General features: G+C 37.6%; 2 long non-coding RNA genes across 3 annotated transcripts in view; one reads left to right on the top strand and one right to left on the bottom strand.

Moving 5' to 3' along the window:
• Window positions 1-6924, bottom strand: part of LOC144366828 (uncharacterized) — a 229543-nt gene extending 222619 nt beyond the window's left edge. For both annotated transcript variants that reach the window (XR_013425967.1, XR_013425966.1), the window contains exon 1: window positions 6674-6924. This is a non-coding gene — a long non-coding RNA (uncharacterized LOC144366828). The remainder of the gene's footprint in view (window positions 1-6673) is intronic.
• LOC144366830 (uncharacterized) lies at window positions 6048-11718 on the top strand. The gene is made up of 2 exons (XR_013425969.1): window positions 6048-6478; window positions 6635-11718. It is a non-coding gene; the product is annotated as an uncharacterized LOC144366830 (long non-coding RNA).
• Window positions 11719-17742: the final 6024 nt, after the last annotated feature.

The raw sequence follows: 17742 nt of genomic DNA, 5'->3' as shown, positions 1-17742 counted from the left end.
TTATTTCTTAATATCCAGCATTTCTAATTGTTTTCAGAAAATTTTTCTGTCCACATATCCTGGCTAACCACATACTCTGTTTGCAATTTCAAAAGGCTTCACAGACTAGGTTTGGTGGTGCATACCTGTAATCCCAGAGACTGATCCCGCTGGGGCAAGAGAATGGCAAGTTCAAAGGCAGCCTCAGCAACTAAGGAGGGCCCTAAGAAAAGAGTGAAACTCTCAGAATAAAAAAATAAGAAGACTTGGGGATGTAGCTCAATGGTAAAGCATCCCTAGGTTCAATCCCTGGTATGGGAAAAAAAAAAATAAAAGCTTCACAGTTCTATAGGTCAACCCTAAATTTCATTTTGTAGAAATCTGTACAAATGAAACTACAAGGGACAGTCTATCTTTATCCAGTTTGATTCACTATCAAGGATAGAATCTTGCCAATCCTAACAGATCCTATTACAAAATTATTATTTAGAAAACTGGATAAGATTCTGTTCTGAAATTAATAGAGCCATGTATAATTGCTATGGAATTTACTGGTCTACTAATCCCCTAGCAATATGTAAACTATACAAAAATCCCATATTTGCAACCACTGGAAGCTTAGGTGGAGTGGCAAAAGATGACAAAGAAGAACTGAATTCAGTTTTATTTCTGCCAAGAAACAAAATTGTAAGGAATAATCAAAATACCAAGAATCACACACAAAGAAATAACCCCAATATTTATTAAACTGTACTAAACAAATCTAGATGACATGAATTATTTTGCTAGAAAAATCTGAATTACTGAAATTGATCCAAGGAATGAAAATTACAATAACTAAAGAAAAAGCTAAGAAACTGCTTTAGTCAAATAGGCTAATAATTTCAATTCATATTCTTTAAATTGTTTCAGAGCACAGCAAAAAGAAAGTTTCCCTGTTCTTTGATGAAATTAGTATAATACTAACTCTAAACCTGACAGAACACATAGGTAAAATGCATGGCTATTATACTTACAAATATGGCTACAATCATCCACAAGAAAGTAATAACAAGTAAAAATCCTTATTAGAAAATATATTACAAACATGGTTTACTACAGAATATAAGAATTTGAAACTAAAAAACTATTAATTTGCCATGATAGCAAGACAAAAAAAATGTTCTATCAAGAGAAGGCAAAAGAGGCATTTTATAACAGTAAACAACATTTCCTACCATTAAAATCAGGCACAAAACAAGAGGCCTGGCTGCCATCACTATTAATTAAAACTATTCTGAAAGTGGTAAACCAAAAAAATTATATAAGCAAACAAAATAAAAGGTATAAATACTAGAAAGGAAGGGGTAATCAACCAGCAATGTTTACAGCTATTTTCTACTTGGAAAACCAAAGAGAACCAGAAAGACTATCAGAAATCAGGAGAATAAATATAGAACAGCCCCCCCCCAAAAAAATTAGAAAGAATGAGTAAAGTCTGGCTCTACCCAGATATGATAATGCATTTAAAGCTAAAGGAAATTGTTACTGCTGGTAAAGAGACAGCTCAATGGAATAACACCAAAATTCCAAAAATAGACCCAAGAAGATTTGAGCATTTAAAATAAAATTAGTGTTTCAATTCTGTGGTAAAAATACAAACTTTTCAATAAACAATGCTTTTTTCACAATTTGAAATGAATAAATTTGGATCTCTACAACCTGTTTGTACACACACACACACACACACACACACACAAATATTTCCAGATGGGTCAAAGATTTACATGTAAAAACATGAAACTAAAAATTTTCCCAATTGCAGTGGTATCGATCAAGTGTTAAGTTTTAGAATCTTGGGATAGAGAAATCTTTCCAACATTATCCCCACACCAAAAACCATAATAAAGTGTAGTAGCTATTCATAAGGATTTTAAAAAGTATAAGAGAAATTTTAAAATAAAGTTAAAAATATTTATAATATATAATAAGCAAAGACTTTTTAAAAATTTCCAATATATGAATAACTCTTGAAAATCAGTAGGGAAAAAAAGTGAACATCCCCAAAACTTAAGTTTAGGTATTAAAGAAATAAGAATAAAAGAATTTTATCAGTCTTTGCTGCCACACTGACCAAAAATAATGATTTAAAATACCAACTGGTAACAAGGTTATGGGCAAATGAGTCCTCTCCTGTACTAAAAGCTATAGTATAAATTACCTTTCTATAAGGCAGTTTGATTGTAAATATCAAAATCTAAATTATCCATAACCTGTAATACAATAATCCCAATTCTACAAATATATTTGAAGTAGCAATATCAATGCATGAGAATTTATGAAAGACAAAATTAAAAGAACACTGATTACAAATTAGAAGCACAGGGTTGGGGTTGTAGCTCAGCTGTAGAGCGCTGGCCTAACACATGCAAGACCCTGATTCGATCCTCTGCACCACATAAAAAATAAATAAATAAAGGTATTATGTCCAACTAAAACTAAAAAGTAAAATATTTTTTTAAAAAATGTACAACTTCCATTCAGTTCATTCAGATAGCCTTATGTAGATATACTCAATGACACTAAAGATCCACAATATTTAGCACCTACATGATAGCATTAAGCATTTCATACATGCACACAATATTATACATACACACTCATTCATTTAATTCTCCAAACAATCCTGGGAGGTAGTTACTATTATTAAGACCATTTTAAAGATGAGAAATTGAGGCACTGTGAGGCTAAGTAACTGGATAGCATGGCATTAATACAGACATAATAAGAGAAATTGTGAAAATATTTACATAATTAATAACTAAAAATATAAATTAGAAGTCTTCCATTATTTAGACAGGCAACAAATGCTCCCTTGAGTTTACAAGTAATGATGTGGCCATTCAGCTGTGAAGTCCAGGAAGTACAGCAGACCAGGTATGGCCATGCACAGCATCAGGGTAAGAAATGAAAAAGCCAGCAAGTGACAGTGCAGCAAGGACAAAGCTACTCCAATTTTCAAAGAAAGAATTTGGACAACTGTGACCAACAATTAGTTTGTTTTCTTTGTGGGATTCAGGAGCATTCAACCACTGAGATACATTACAGTCTTTTTTTTTTTTTTTTAATCCTGCTAAGTTGCTGACTGACTGGCTTTGAATTTGGTGCTCCTCCTACCTTGGCCTCCCAAGCTGCCACCTTACTTCTCAGCCTTTTTTTATTATTCAATTTGTATAATGTTTAATGTTACTAAACCATTGCACAGGCATTGTTTTTAAATGTTTGTATGACATCATTAGAAAGATAAACATTTTCCTAAACATTTAATGTGTTTTTGAGAAAGCATTTTACACCTGAGATTTGTTTATACCAACTTCCTTCCCAAACTCACAACTGCCCCATTAATAGAGAAAATGGTGCTACTAAAAGCAGCCCACAGTTCCTCTCTTCCTACTCTCCCATTGCCTCCCATCCCACACCCATCAAAAAACTTAACATTTCTCAAGTTCAATACACACACAGTAGGCACTGCTATCCTAGTGATCTATCCTATCCAAGCTGAAGGAAATGCCTTATCTCAGGTGTAAAAACAAGGAAGTTGAAGAAAAGATAGTATGTTAACATTTTTATGAAGTACAAATTATTTGACTTAAAAGATAATCTTTCATTCTGAGGTTGTCCTTACTTTTTCAGTATTAAAATATAATAATAGCCGGGCATGGTGGCACACACCTGTAATCCCAGCGACTCAGGAGATTGAGGCAGGAGAACTGCAAGTTAAAAGCCAGCCTCAGCAACTTAGGGAGGGCCTAAGCAACTTAGCAAGATGGGGTCTCAAAAAAATAAAACATGGATTTGGCTAAGTGGTTACGCCCCTTTTCCCCTCCCGTGTGTGTATTAACCATTGCTTACTTTTTATTGTTCTTACTGGCCAAAAAGCCAGTGACCCAGTCAATCCCTGTATCTAAATGTTAATACAAAGAAACTCAGTCAACCACTAAAACCTAAATATTAGGATAAATAATATAGAATAAATAGCATGTATGTGTGCGTGTGTGGAGGAGCATAAAGGATTAAAAACTGCAAAGTCAAAAGGAAGTATATATTTTACATTTAGCAATGAGGTAAAAACCAATTGACACTGATCCAGCAAAGAAAAAGCAGAATACAACTTTACAAATTTCAGTTTCTTATTCAGAAAAGATTGTAAGCACTGATGATTTTCATTTTTGGTGGGATAAAACAGGAAATAAAACAATGATAACTTTTACTTTTAAAATGAAAGTGAAGGGGCTCAGTGGTAGAGTGCTTGCCTAGCATGTATCAGGCACTGGGTTTGATTCTCAGCACCTCATCTAAATAAATAAAGGTCCCTTGAAAACTAAAAAAATTTTTATAACAATAAAAAATGAAAGTGAAGTTCATAATTCTCAACAATACTAGAAAAATAATTTAAAACAATATCATTACTTTACTAAATAATAAGGCATCATAGAGAAGATTGTTAGAAACAAAGATTCTGAAGTCAAACAGAGCCCAGCTGTGTATTAGCAATGTAAACCTAGATATGCTACTTTACCCTGTTTCCTTAAATGTTGTTGCGTTAAATGAGTTAAAATATGCAAAGTGCTTAGAGCAGTGGTTGGCACTTAGTAAGTGCTTTAAAAGTTCGTTACACATATAATTTAATAACGTGAAGCAACAAAGGCAAAGTAATCACTAGAATGAAAATGATAAATATTATGGGACTAAAAGTAGTGGCTATTATACTTTCATAAAGTTCTTACAAAATACTTAGCAAGTGTAAGGCCCTGGGTTCAGCACCATTAAAAAAAGGAACCATTTTTATATACATAAAATATATAAGGATCTGTGTGACCTTATACTTTTTATTTTATATTATTAAAATTAGAAAAAAAAATCTGAATCCAGTTACAATACCCTCAATGACTGTTTACATTATATGCTTCCAAAGCTCAGAAACACACTACCCCAATTGAGTACACTACTGCATTTGAGAGAAAGCAGAAATTACTTCTACCAATAAAAGAAACTTTCATATCAGCAATAACTCAGACACATGATTCCTTGCCTATACACTGACCAAACTTAGTTATTCATATCTGACCAAATTTTCACACAGCACACCAAACTTCTATAGAGAAGAAGCAAACACCTGAGCACACAGAATAGGCATTAGCACTCCTTCAATTCCTCCCCTGGGATCCAGACTTGGCTTACTCTGCACAAGGGATTTTCTTAAGCAAGTTTTCTTAGTTCACCCTGTCATCTGACCCTTCTTCCAAGCCATGTCTACACCCAGGGTAGATTATTTACTTAAATACCACATCACTATATTTCTTAGACATCCTTAGTACTCAAGAGTAGTTGTCTCCCCCAGCATTACCTTAGAAATGTAGAATATTAAGCTGCATCAACCATCTACTAAATTAGAATCTGCATTTTTAACAAGAGCTCCAAGTGATTCCTATGAACATTCAGGTTTGAGTACTGTTCTGACACTGCTGCAGATCGTTGTGATAATTAAGTGTTCGACTACATGTGAATTCAGAAATTTGGTATGAAAAATCACCAATACATCTGAAAAGTCCAAAAAACAAATAACCAATCTGAATTGGTTATAAATTTGACACTGACAAAGGTGTTCAGTGATTTTTCAGCAACGCTACGTTTAATGACTCCTGCTTTTATTTTGTGCAATAGCCCAACACTAATAATGTACAATTTGGAGAGGTGGGGGGACTACATTTTGATGTAGGAAGACTACTACAAAGTGATAGAAATTTCAGAGCGCTTGTAAGTTAAAATTTCGGGATTTACTACAATTCAGAGTTGATAAATACAACTCTGTCCAGAAAGTCATTCTTCAAGGAAGATAACATCTGAAAGATGCAAACTTGAACAGTTCATATTCCCCGAACTACAACTATTTAGTAACTGGTACTAACCATAACCTTAGGTCACATGTAAGAAAAGAATCTTGTTTGGGAAGGCTGTTGCCAGAAGGGGAAAAAAAACTTTCACCCCCCGCAAAGTTTCTCCACATGTCCCAATGGATAGGCCTCAAACTTGCACGTTCTTACAGGTGAATAAGCTGAGGTCGTATTACAACAAACCAAGGAAAAGTTAAGGCAAGGTTTCTCTATTCTAAAAGCCGCATTTTAGAAGGCTGAAGGACTCCGGGCCCACTTCGCTTCGGGCCTGCGAAGGAAGCGTGCCTCCCAAGGCTGAAAAGAACAAGGAAAATGACCAAGTAGGAAGTGAAGCCCTACTGCAGCCACCAAGCTCTGCCCTCTAGCAGGCTGGCCTTCCAGACTAGCCCCCGACCTCCCGCGGGAGGGAAGGCAGGCTGGCTGGAGGCAGCACCCGGCCCACCTCCCAGCTGCCTGCCAGAAGCCACAGACGCGGGGCGGGCGGCAGCTGCCTGGGGCCTTCCCGAGACGGCGGCGCGAGGGGAGGCAGGACCAGTCCTGAGAAGCCGGCGCGGGAGCGACTGCATGTGAGGGGCTGCACTGGAAAAGGCGGAGGGCTTGGGCTTTTTTACAATTATCATCATCATCATTATTTTGTTTTACCGGTGGCGCAGATGGGTTCCCTAGCTCCTATTCCCTGAATCCTCCTCCTCCCCTCCTCTTTCTCTCTGTCTCTCCCTTAGTCTGCCGGGAGCTCGGGGAACCTGCCGGCCAGGCCAGACCTGAAAGAGAACAGGGCGGGAGTGGGTGGCAGCGGTGACCAGCGGCCACGTGAACACGCTCGCGCCTTAACGGAGGCCGTCTCCTGTAGCGCGCCCTCCCGGCGCTCCACCTCTAATAACCCCGCGGCCCGCGGGCCTGGAACGCTCTTGCACAGGCGCCTGCGCGGGCACCGGACTCGCTCGCTCTCGGGGCCAGGTGTCAGGGGCCCAAGAGGCCGGAGTAGGTGGGGAGTGAGCCTGAGGCCGGCAGTCCTCCCATCAGCCGGCTGCTAGGGCGCATGCGCGCAGCGCTTCCGCCCGCCTTCCAGCTGCTGGAGGTTGAGTCCGCAACTGTGTCTTCTTTCCAAGTTTGCACCCACCAGAACCTTCATAGTTGGGACTGAGGAGGAGAGAAGTCAGCCCGTGGGACCCGTAAGACTTGGCGCTCCTGCCGAAAATTTTACATCTTGTCCCATGTAAAGGACCTTCCCATTTGACGTTTTTCTGTAGCTGAGTAGTCCTCTGACCCAGGTCGTCTATCATTCTGAAATTTATCCAAAGCTGTCGGACTCACTAGCACTCTGTGGAAACCTACTTTGTTATAAAATCCATAGAAGTATAAATGTCATAAAAGTTATTTTTATAAGCCCACAGTGCTAAACTCAGGTTTTATCTTTTCCTTACAACCTAGAACTGAATCTTCAGCCCAGTACTCTCTCCCTGAAGGAATGATGACAGGTCACCTGAAAACAATCAATGTCTAAACCCTTGCCTTGTTGCCCTTGACCTCTGGTTAATCAAGATTTAAGATTCCCTTCAGCTGGAGCACGTGGGACCCTGGTGTTTATTTCCCCAATATGAAAATCCTTTGAATGGTAATGCTAATTAGAGTGGTAAATGCTTCACCTAGTAAAAAAGATTTATGATCTTTTATTAGGCTATCTTTACAAAGAGCTCCAAAGGAAATTGATTCTGTTGGTTCCTGAAAAGGGAAACTAAGGCAGAGAAAGTTCAGATTTCCAAAAGTTAGCTACCTTGAGAGGAAGATGCCTGTGTGGGAGACCTTCCTTCATACACAAAGGCTCCACTTCACATAGGGATTTCCTCTTTTTCTGTCACCTTTCTTTCCATTACAAAAACTAAGCAGGTTAAGTTAGAGCCTCTGGCTGGATTTAATCAGGGCTAATAAATAAAATGTATAAACTTCCTAATTGGATGTTCTGGCTAGACTAGTCATTGTTATCATTAGACTGGTGGATACTAACCTGATGATGTTCAAGAAAAGAGACTAGCAACAAAACCCTAGGAAATGTTGGGATGTATGCTTAGGAAAAAACAGGCACAGACAGCCCCAATTTATTTTTTTGATGGTGCAAAATCTACTTGCATTCTGTAGAAACTAGTTTGAATTTCAGTCTTCACCAGACTAATGATAAGTGATATGATTATCTTGGTACTGGGCAGCAATAGCCAGCTGTAGTTCTGTCAACCATATGATCATGAAGGTAAACAACCAATGTTCTATAGTGTACCTAGTGGACTTTCTTCTCTGGCCTCCAAAACTTTTCTCACCCCAGATCCTCATCACCTCTTTCCTGAACTACTAAGGATTGAGCCGGTTCTAGGTCACTCAAGCACCCAGGTTACCTTATCAGTTTATTAGGCAAAAAATGAGATGTGGGGAACCAGCCCAGTCATCCCCCATTACCTCTATCCTGGTGCTTCTCAGACTGGGAAGCCCAGTTAGACCTCATAGAGTGCAACTACAGTGACCCTTTGACCACAACAATAGCTCTAGACAACTATCTTCTCTCTGGCTTCCTACTTCTTATTCCCCAAGAAACAAACTGAAGGGTCTATTAGATCCCAGTTGATACAGAGCACCCCATGAGGCAGAGGGTGGTCTGCAATCTAATCTTGGAAAAAGACACTGAAGCAATACAGCTGACAATTAGTAACCCTATAAAATATAAATATTGTATAAAATTCATCTCAAGTTATGCTACTTATAAGTACAGTTCAGGTACTTAAGGTAGAAGAATTAAATTTGAAGCAACATCAGCATTCTTAGAAAAATGAATATTGTTGCACTTGTTTTTACAGCTACTTGTGTGCTCATTGATTCTCGGCTTCAACATCTAAGTGTATTCTTTGTCTTGGGGCATGGCACAAAGTGAAACACAAAAAAATAAAATGTTCTCTAGGAAAGGTGAAAGATGAGGGGACAGCCCTTGACAAGACTGGCTTTCCTCTAGAACTCTACCTAAGTGAACACAGCCTGCCTCACCCAGGCTAGGCCACCATCCATATCCCTTCTCCCAGCTCTTTTCTCCCCTATGCAACTGGATTTGCTCAGACAATTTAGCTATCTTCAGATCCTGGAATTACCACAGTTGCCTGGACTAACATAATAATCAGATGTCCATCCTGCAGTATGGTATTGCCAGTGTGAACCGAGAGGGTTATGGTAAGAATGGGTTATGTGTGGGACTGGAATCAAGGATCATCTCCTTTGCTATCCGTTATGGCACCCATGGAAGTAGCCCACTCAGATCTCCCAGAGTCATCCATTAAAATGCAGCTAATCCCAGGTAGAGAGAACAAACTAAAGCCTTTCACCATTAAGAAAATAAGATTATTTAAAACTTATTTTAACTATAAATTTGATTAAGATTATAATAAAGATTGTGATTATGATAATAAAATTACTACATTTTTAGGGTATTCCCTATTCTGTGTTCTTGTAGAAGATGCTTTTGGAAACTTTTTTTCCAATTTGTAATAAAAACTATTAACCATCATCCTTAATTACCTCTTCTCCCTACTCCTAATCTTCCATGAAGGACTTGAAACAAACCAGGCCAATCAACTTCTCTTTCTGAAAAAGTTGATAAATGGGATTAAAAGGCAACTAGTCAATCTTTGTATGTTGTTGGAACTGTAAAACCCAAGAGAGTAGACCACATTATCAGCAAGGTCTAACCAAGAGAAACCATTTATTTATTATACAGGGAATTTAATACAGGGAATGAGTTACACAGGTGATGGACCCAAAGAAGCAATGGGGGTTTTTAGAGATTAGTAACAGCAGGAGGGAACTGTATCACCCCTTTGCTGATAAGATACAAAAAGATACCACGTTACTGATGGTCCTGGAATGGGGTCATCCAAGGCAATATATAACAGAGTCTGGTTTTATGCAGAGAAAACTATTTAAGGTAGATTTCCTCAGAAGCTAACTTTTAGCACAGCAAGCACTTGTAAGGTTTACCCACCCTTCACCACCAATCTTAAGGAATAGAAGAAAGTCAGTTTCCTAAATAAGAGTCACAGTTATCTGGCAAATGGAGAAGAGGTGTTTGGCAGGAAAAACAATATATGTTTGCTATGTTCCTTTTGCTAAATACCCAGAGCATGTATGTACCTTTCTTCTAATATATAATTTCAAAACAATCTCACTTAATATAAAGTAACTATTTACTAATCCTGTAATTAAAGAATGACTATTAATAATACTCAATAATTCCACCATTAATCATTAGGTTTTTGGCTTTAAAGTCATTTTAACTCTCATACTAGTCATGGAAAATAAAATGATATTATTTAGAAAGTCTACCAAAAATTATACTAAAACCAGAAATTGATTTGTATGTAGTGTCTGCATACCTATGTGTGATAGACTACTGGCTTCTCCTCCCTTCCAAATCTATTTTTCTCTTCTTCCATTGGAATTGAGTTTTAGCTGGGCACACGGCCATCCATCTGGAAGCTACATTTTCCATTTCCCCTCATGGCTGGATGTGGCCACGCAACTCCATTTTTATCCATGGAGCATAAGAGAAAGCAACCTGTACGTTTTCAGCATTGCTTGCTTAGAAGAAAATTGCTCACCCTATGCTACCTCTCCTTCTCCATTCCTGCCCCCTGAAATAGACATGGTGGTGACCCAGCTCCCAATGTGCACAGCCTGACAGAGCAACCAGATGGAAAGAAACTGGATTTCTGGATTGCTCTGTGGAAAACTGCCTACCGGAACTAGACCGCACCATTACACCTTTAATTAGAGAGGAATAACTTATGCTTTATTTAAGCCACTAACATTTTAAACTTTACCCTACTTAACACAATATATGAGGCATTGTATTCTGTTAACTAATATGTGGAAATATCATGAGAAACTAGATCAGTTTTTGAAAAATAAATCCATTTGTCCTTAAAAGAAATGATGTCAACATTTTAGATACCTGAGGAATGCCAAATGCCTTGATACTACCAGCTCCTTTTTTCATGCCATCATGCTTTTAATTATCACCAGGGAAACATGCTCAGTTGCTCTTGTAGACATTAAAAGGCAGGATAAATGCACAGACTCAGTAGTAGAATTGCCCAAGTTCAATCCTAGCTGTCTTTATTTGCTTATGATAAAACCTTAACTAAGGCACTTACATTACTTATCCTTTGTGGTTTCAGATTTGTCTGTGAGATGGGGGTAATAATAGTCCCTAAGGTGTTAGGTTGTTGTAAGCATTATATGAGACAGTCTCCTATAACACATTTAACATATGGTAACCATTCAATTAAAAAATAGATATTATTATCATCTTGGAGTCTTGATCAGAAAAGAAAATCTGCATGAAGAGCAAATTATTCTTCGTATAACAATAATGATTGAAAAATCAATGTTTAGACACTTGAAATAGCAAATTCTGGACTTGACTTTGAACATCAAAAAAACAAAGATATTTTTGCTGTATTGCCCAAACATTTATTATGATATACCCACTAATATGCCTAAATGGTATTAAAAGGAATGTCTTCATTTATGTTCCAAAAGTACCATATCTCAAAGCTTTACCCTAGAAGGAGAAAGAACTCTTAGGAGGTACATTATCAGCATTGGTTTTCAACAGTTTTATGGAAGGACATAGGACTCATGATCACAATTAAGTATGTAAAATCATTTCCTTGAAATTTTTTTTCTCTATGATTGCAATTATTTCCTACTGAATTATATTTTCCTTCATCAGTTGTATAGATGGTTCCTTAATAAACAATTTCAATGTTGATTTTATAGTGTCTTTATACCATATGAGACCCCTAAGTCTTTTTCAGGTACAGGATTAAAATATGCTAAGAAAAGCATATGTAAGCAATGTGGATTATATCATTTAGTTCATATCTCTATTAAAGTGTTCATCTCATTGTGTTTTGAGCAGCTACTTTAATGTCTAACATCCCATAGACCATGAGCTCCTCAAGGGCAAGCAATGTGTCTTATACTTAGTGTTTTAAGAAGTGCTTTGCACTGGTAGGTAGTCAATAAATGTTTGGAATAAATAAAATAAATAAGTATCACTGTGTGGAAATCATCAACTCAATTGTTGAACAGTGTGTGATTTTTCTATTGCAATGTAACAAATCACCACACATTTACCTGCTTAAAACAACAACATACAATTATAATTCACAGTTTCTGCAGGTCTAAAGTCCTGCACGAGGCTTAACAAGGTTCGTTGCCTGGGATGTCTCCTCGTGTTTGCAATCAAGCTGTCATCTGAGGTTAGAGCCTAGCTCAGGTCTTGATTGGGGAATGATTTGTTTCCAGGCTCACATGGTTGAGAGCAGAAGTTCTTCTAGTTACAGAACTGAGGGCCTCAGTTTCTTACAGTCTATTGGCTGGAAGCTGCCCACAGTTTCTTACCACCTGAGCCTCACCACACAGAGCTTGCTTCATCAAAGCAGAGTGAGAAAGAGAGATTTGTAGAAAGACAGACAATATATATTACATAATGTAATTATGGAAGTGACATCCCATTCATCATTACAATATAGAAGTAAGTCAGTGGTCCCTTCCACCTTAAAAGGAGATTATTACATAGGGCATATGTACCAAGAGGCAGGGATAAATGGGGGCTGTCTTAGAGCCTTTCTGCCACAGATATGAGTATTTATAAATAAGATATGAATGCATAGTCCACTATGATGAAGAAACTTGATTAGATTCACATGCTGATTCAAGAGAATAACTAGATGCTTATTCAAATGTGTAATGTTTCAAAACATAAGAGGAAGAGGGCAACAATAGTCCTTTCAATTTGAGTGGATGTTACAACTCGTTAACAGAAATAGTTGAACCCCCCAAACCACCAGTCAGTTTTGTTAAGCTGAATGCCCATCTAGAAATCCTTTTAAGAGGTGACTGAAATATGAACATCAAAGGTATGCAACATCTGTCTGATACCCTGGAAAATTTACAGCAAAAATGTCTCAATTGGTCCTTGGCATGTTTTGGTTGATTCCATCCATTGGAATACTCATCCAAAAACACTAAGCATGCACAAAAGAAGACAAATGCATAAAAACTAACAATGGGAAAGATATTAATTAGCTATTTTTGCAACAATGCTGCATAACAAAAAAAACCAATATCCCAATGGCTTGCAAAAACAAACATTTATTTTTCTCATTCAGAAATTATAGGTTGGCTGTAGTTCATATGCTCTTGCTTAGGCCTGGCTGGGCCAAATTAAGCTAGACTGGACTCCAGACTTTGGGTTGGGTTCAGTTTTGTTCCACATGTATTCTTTATTTTGGGACCAGCAGCTGCACATGGCACATTTGTGATCTGCTCATAGCAGATGACAGAGGTACAGATGACCAAGTAGAAACATTTGGTCTCCTAAGGCTTTGGCTCAAAATTGGCACTCTGTCACTTTTGCCCACATTCTGTTGGCTTAAGCAAGTCACTCCACCAATATCAAAATGATGTGAAAATATATTCTGCTGAATTTAGTGGGAGGCAATGAGAAGTCCCATGACAGAGGACATTGTTAATAATTCCAATATATGAAGGGACTGCCGAAAGGGAATAATAAGCAAAGATAGCAAGCAGAGATAACCAACCATAGACACTGGTCAAGATGCTGATCAAGGAACTCCTTGATTGCTGCTTTAAAAGAATAAGCCACAACACCATGAAACTCAAAACTCAGGCCATGCATTGGTGCAGCATTTTGCTACTTTGATATGCAATCTTCTATAAAATATAAAATCTACTTTATAGTAATGTAACAAAGGTAAAGATTTTACAAGCACAGGGGCCTTAAAAATTATGGTTCCCACAGCAAATATAACATAGGCTTTTGCACCCATGTACTGTAAAGACAGAAGAAGTCCTAACTATAAACAGTAATGGGAAATCATGCATATTCAGAGATGAAGGTGGTGAAAGAGTTATGAGCTCAGTTAGAAAAATTACTTGGGGAATTTTATCTTATGGACAAAGCCTCAAGTAATATACAGCATAATACAGTGAACGTTTTAATAGGTGCCTGGGTAAAGTAATTTTCTTCTATTTAAAAAGGCTGCAATGTTGTAATCCAAATAAAAAGAAATACATTTACTTATTTCCTTAGATTTATTATGGACAATACTGATATTTTATTCTCATTTTTTTGTTTTAGATTTCAATAGTTTTCTTTAATTTATGACTCTTTGTTGGAACCCATTTCCTTATAAATGAGTCGGCCTGAGGACATGGCAAACTGACATTTTTTTCTCTGTTTACTTTTTAATTCATCAAATCCTCCAATGATCATCTGTTTTCAATTATTTAATAATTGTTTACCTGTACAGTTAAAATGGATTTATATGAAGTTACTTACAGCTTGCCTCTCAATTCAGCTATTTGTAGGGCATTAAATAGTACACGATAATTAATTAATTAATTAATTAATTGAATTTAACATTTAATTTACACATTGAAACACCAGAAGTTGAAACACTATTCTATCAAAAATACTTAGAGAACATAATGCTATTCCTTCAAATATAATGCTATTCCTTCCAAATTCTGTAGTGTCATAATAAGTGTCACATATGTAGCCAACTCCCCCAATATCAAATTATCAATTCATTTATGTATGCCTTAAGACATGAACAGATGCATTCCTGAAAAACTGGAGTAGAGCTAAATTCCATATATCAAACTATTCTCTAATTTAACTTTCATATCTTGTATTAAAATATTGAAGGTAAAGTCCTATGGCAAAAGCTTTTAAAAGCATGTCTACAATTTGGGGTCAAAACTGGGCAGTCTAGAGATGTCTGAGAGGCTGTCTATGACTTCCTATTAAAATGCACACAAGGATACAGAAAAGGAAAAAACTGGCATATGGAACTGTGAACCTAAGTGAAGAAAGACAAGTTACTAAAGGTGGAATTTTAACTAACTGCTGCTGCAACCAGAAAGGCCAATCAAGCAGGTTCCAGCAAGGGAATATGGGGGATTAGAAAAATAAAGACTCACAGATGCAGATTTGGAAGATAAAATAGCTGGGATCAGGTGGAGTGCTGCTCTCTGATGGAGAAGCAGATCTATCTAAAGAGCTACACCAGAAATCTTTATTTATATATGTCTCATTCTCAGGTTAAATTCTATACAAGCCTTATTCTTTGTACTCAGAAATTTATAGGGCTGGAAACATTTATGTAGCTTTTCCACAGTTGTAGGAGTTTGTGTAGCTCTCAAGAAAGATGATTGTTTAAAGTTACTGTTAAGCAGGCAGCTTCAGAAGTAGTGGAGCTGGTGTAACATTGTAGCTGTCTAGCAGGAGAGCTCCTCTATTCCCAGAAACTATGTGCCTAAAATCAAGGTCAAAGCTGATAAGATTCTTGTGCAGGGCCTTCTCATGCAGACCATTACCACAGCAGCTAGGCATCCTGCACAAGAACATTCCTAGGCACTAGGCTTGCCACAGCCATGAGTGAGCATGACCCCAATTGCAGACACTACTCTCCCATTCTCTGTCACTGCTCTCCACAAACTGCCTTATTGATGATGAACTGAAAACATACTTAAGCTACCTTCCATGAGTTTCTCCCACTGAAACAATGCAATACAGATGATATAAAAATCCATGAAAAGGGCTGGGGTTGTAGCTTAGTGGTAGAGCATTTGCCTAACACATGTGAGACACTGGGTTCAATCCTCAGCATTACATAAAAATCAATAAATGAAATAAAGGGACTGTGTCCATATACAACAAAGAAAAATATTTTTTAAAAAAATCCAACCAAGCACGGTGGCATACACCTCTAATCCCAGCAGCTCAGGATGCTGAAACAAGAGGATCACAAGTTCAAAGACAGCCTCAGCAACAATTAGACACTAAGAAACTCATTGAGACCCTGTCTCTAAACAAAATACAAAACGGGACAGAGGCTGTGGCTCAGTGATTGAGTGCCCCTGAGTTCAATCCCTGGTACCTGCCCCCCTCAAAAAAAAATTCAAGAAAATTTTGCTATATCCTGATTGTCTATCTTGAACTCCAGTGTGCAGGTACTTTTCAAATAATAAACACAGCAACTGATCCAACAGGGGCTAAAGTTCTTTCACTCACTTTGTCTTTCCTCCCTCTAATCTCATTAATATCTATCTCTTGATACATTCAGAAGCACATCAGAAAGAGTGGTAAGTCAACAGAGATGAGTTAAATTTTAGGAATATTAGTTACCTAAGTGCTAAAATGGGAGATGGGAAGGGAATGAGGAAGACTAACTGCTAGATGAATAGATTTTGTTCAAAGAATTACAAACTGCTTAGAGAAATCAATCTTGATAGCAAGAGGAAAATGCAACATTTGACCGGAAGAAACAGCTATATGTCTATATGTATTCAGCTGTATATCTGTATAGATATACATATACATGTATAAATATAAGATATATACTGGTATTGAATCCCCAGCTTCCTGTATGCCAAGCACACTGTCTACCACTATACCCCCAAATCCCAATAAATATATATTATTATTATAGGGCAACATTTCTGGATGGGGGCACTGTTAAGCTTTGAAGGAAAAATAGTCTTCTTTCTTGTGTGAGACAGTTAGCTTCACTTGCCCTTGGGCATCTAATTCAGGTAGTACCCTTGTGTTCCAGTTATTAATGTAGGTAACAAAGAACCCTGGCATAGAAGAACGATCATTTTGCTTTGCTCATAAATTTTATGAATCAGGAATTGGACAGCACACGTTAAAGATAATTTGTCCCTTCTTGCCTCCTTCTGGGACTCAGCTGGAAAAACATAAAGGCTGGGGGTAATCCATTTCTGGAGGCTAGAATCATCTAAATGCTCCTTCAGTCACATATTTGCAGTTTGGCAAGGAGAACTCAAAGACTGGAACTGTCCATCAGTGCATCTACATGGGTCTTCAGCATGTGACTTTGCTCTATCACAGCATGGCAGCTACAGAGCTCTGAGTACAAGTGTTCCAGGCAACAAGGTAAAAGCTTCATGACCTTTTCTGACCCTACCTGAAAATTATGCGGCATCACTCTAGCCTAACGGTGGACCTAAGCATGCTTAGACTTGAGGTTAGTGGCAAATCTATTTTTCAATGGGAAGACTATCAAGGGCAGTATTGGTTCGTGTTTAGAAAATTATAACTGCCATAACCTGTCACTGGGACAATGCGTATTCAATTTCTATGCCATAAATTTTCCACAAATTTGACCACTTAGACAAGTAGTAAAGTAGGTCAAAAACTGGGCACATATTTTTCTAGATTAAAATCCAGGTGTTGACATCTGCTTTCCTTGTTGAGGCACTAGGGTATAATCTGCCTCCTGCTCATTGGGATTTGGGGCAGAATCCAAGTCCTTGCAATTGTAGAACTAAGGTCTTCATTTTCTTGCTAGTTGACAGCTAAAGGCTGCTACGAGATTTTAAAGGCCAAGCACATTTATTGGCTTGTGGTCATCTTCCTCATTCCTCAAAGCCAACAACAGCAGTTTGAGTCATTCTCCTATGAAATCTCTCTGATCCTTCTTTTGTGATCATGTCTTTCTTTGACCACAGCAAAGTAACATAATCACAAACTAACATAATCACAAGTTGCAAGAATTAGTATGGTCATCTCTGCAGGGGCAGGAGGAACATTGTTCAGCTTGCCTGCGTATTATACAACCTATTCTCTCTACCCACATTTTAAAATTCTTCTGGTAACAATTCTATCCCTTGTTGATATGCACTGTATCAGAGATTTTGTATATTGACTTAGGATTTGGGTTTAGATCTGAGAATAGTC

The sequence above is a fragment of the Ictidomys tridecemlineatus genome, chromosome 9 (assembly GCF_052094955.1).
Source record: "Ictidomys tridecemlineatus isolate mIctTri1 chromosome 9, mIctTri1.hap1, whole genome shotgun sequence".
Taxonomy (NCBI): Eukaryota; Metazoa; Chordata; class Mammalia; order Rodentia; family Sciuridae; genus Ictidomys; species Ictidomys tridecemlineatus.
The sequence above is the reverse complement of the archived record's forward strand: the minus strand, read 5'-3'. Positions and strand labels throughout refer to the sequence as shown.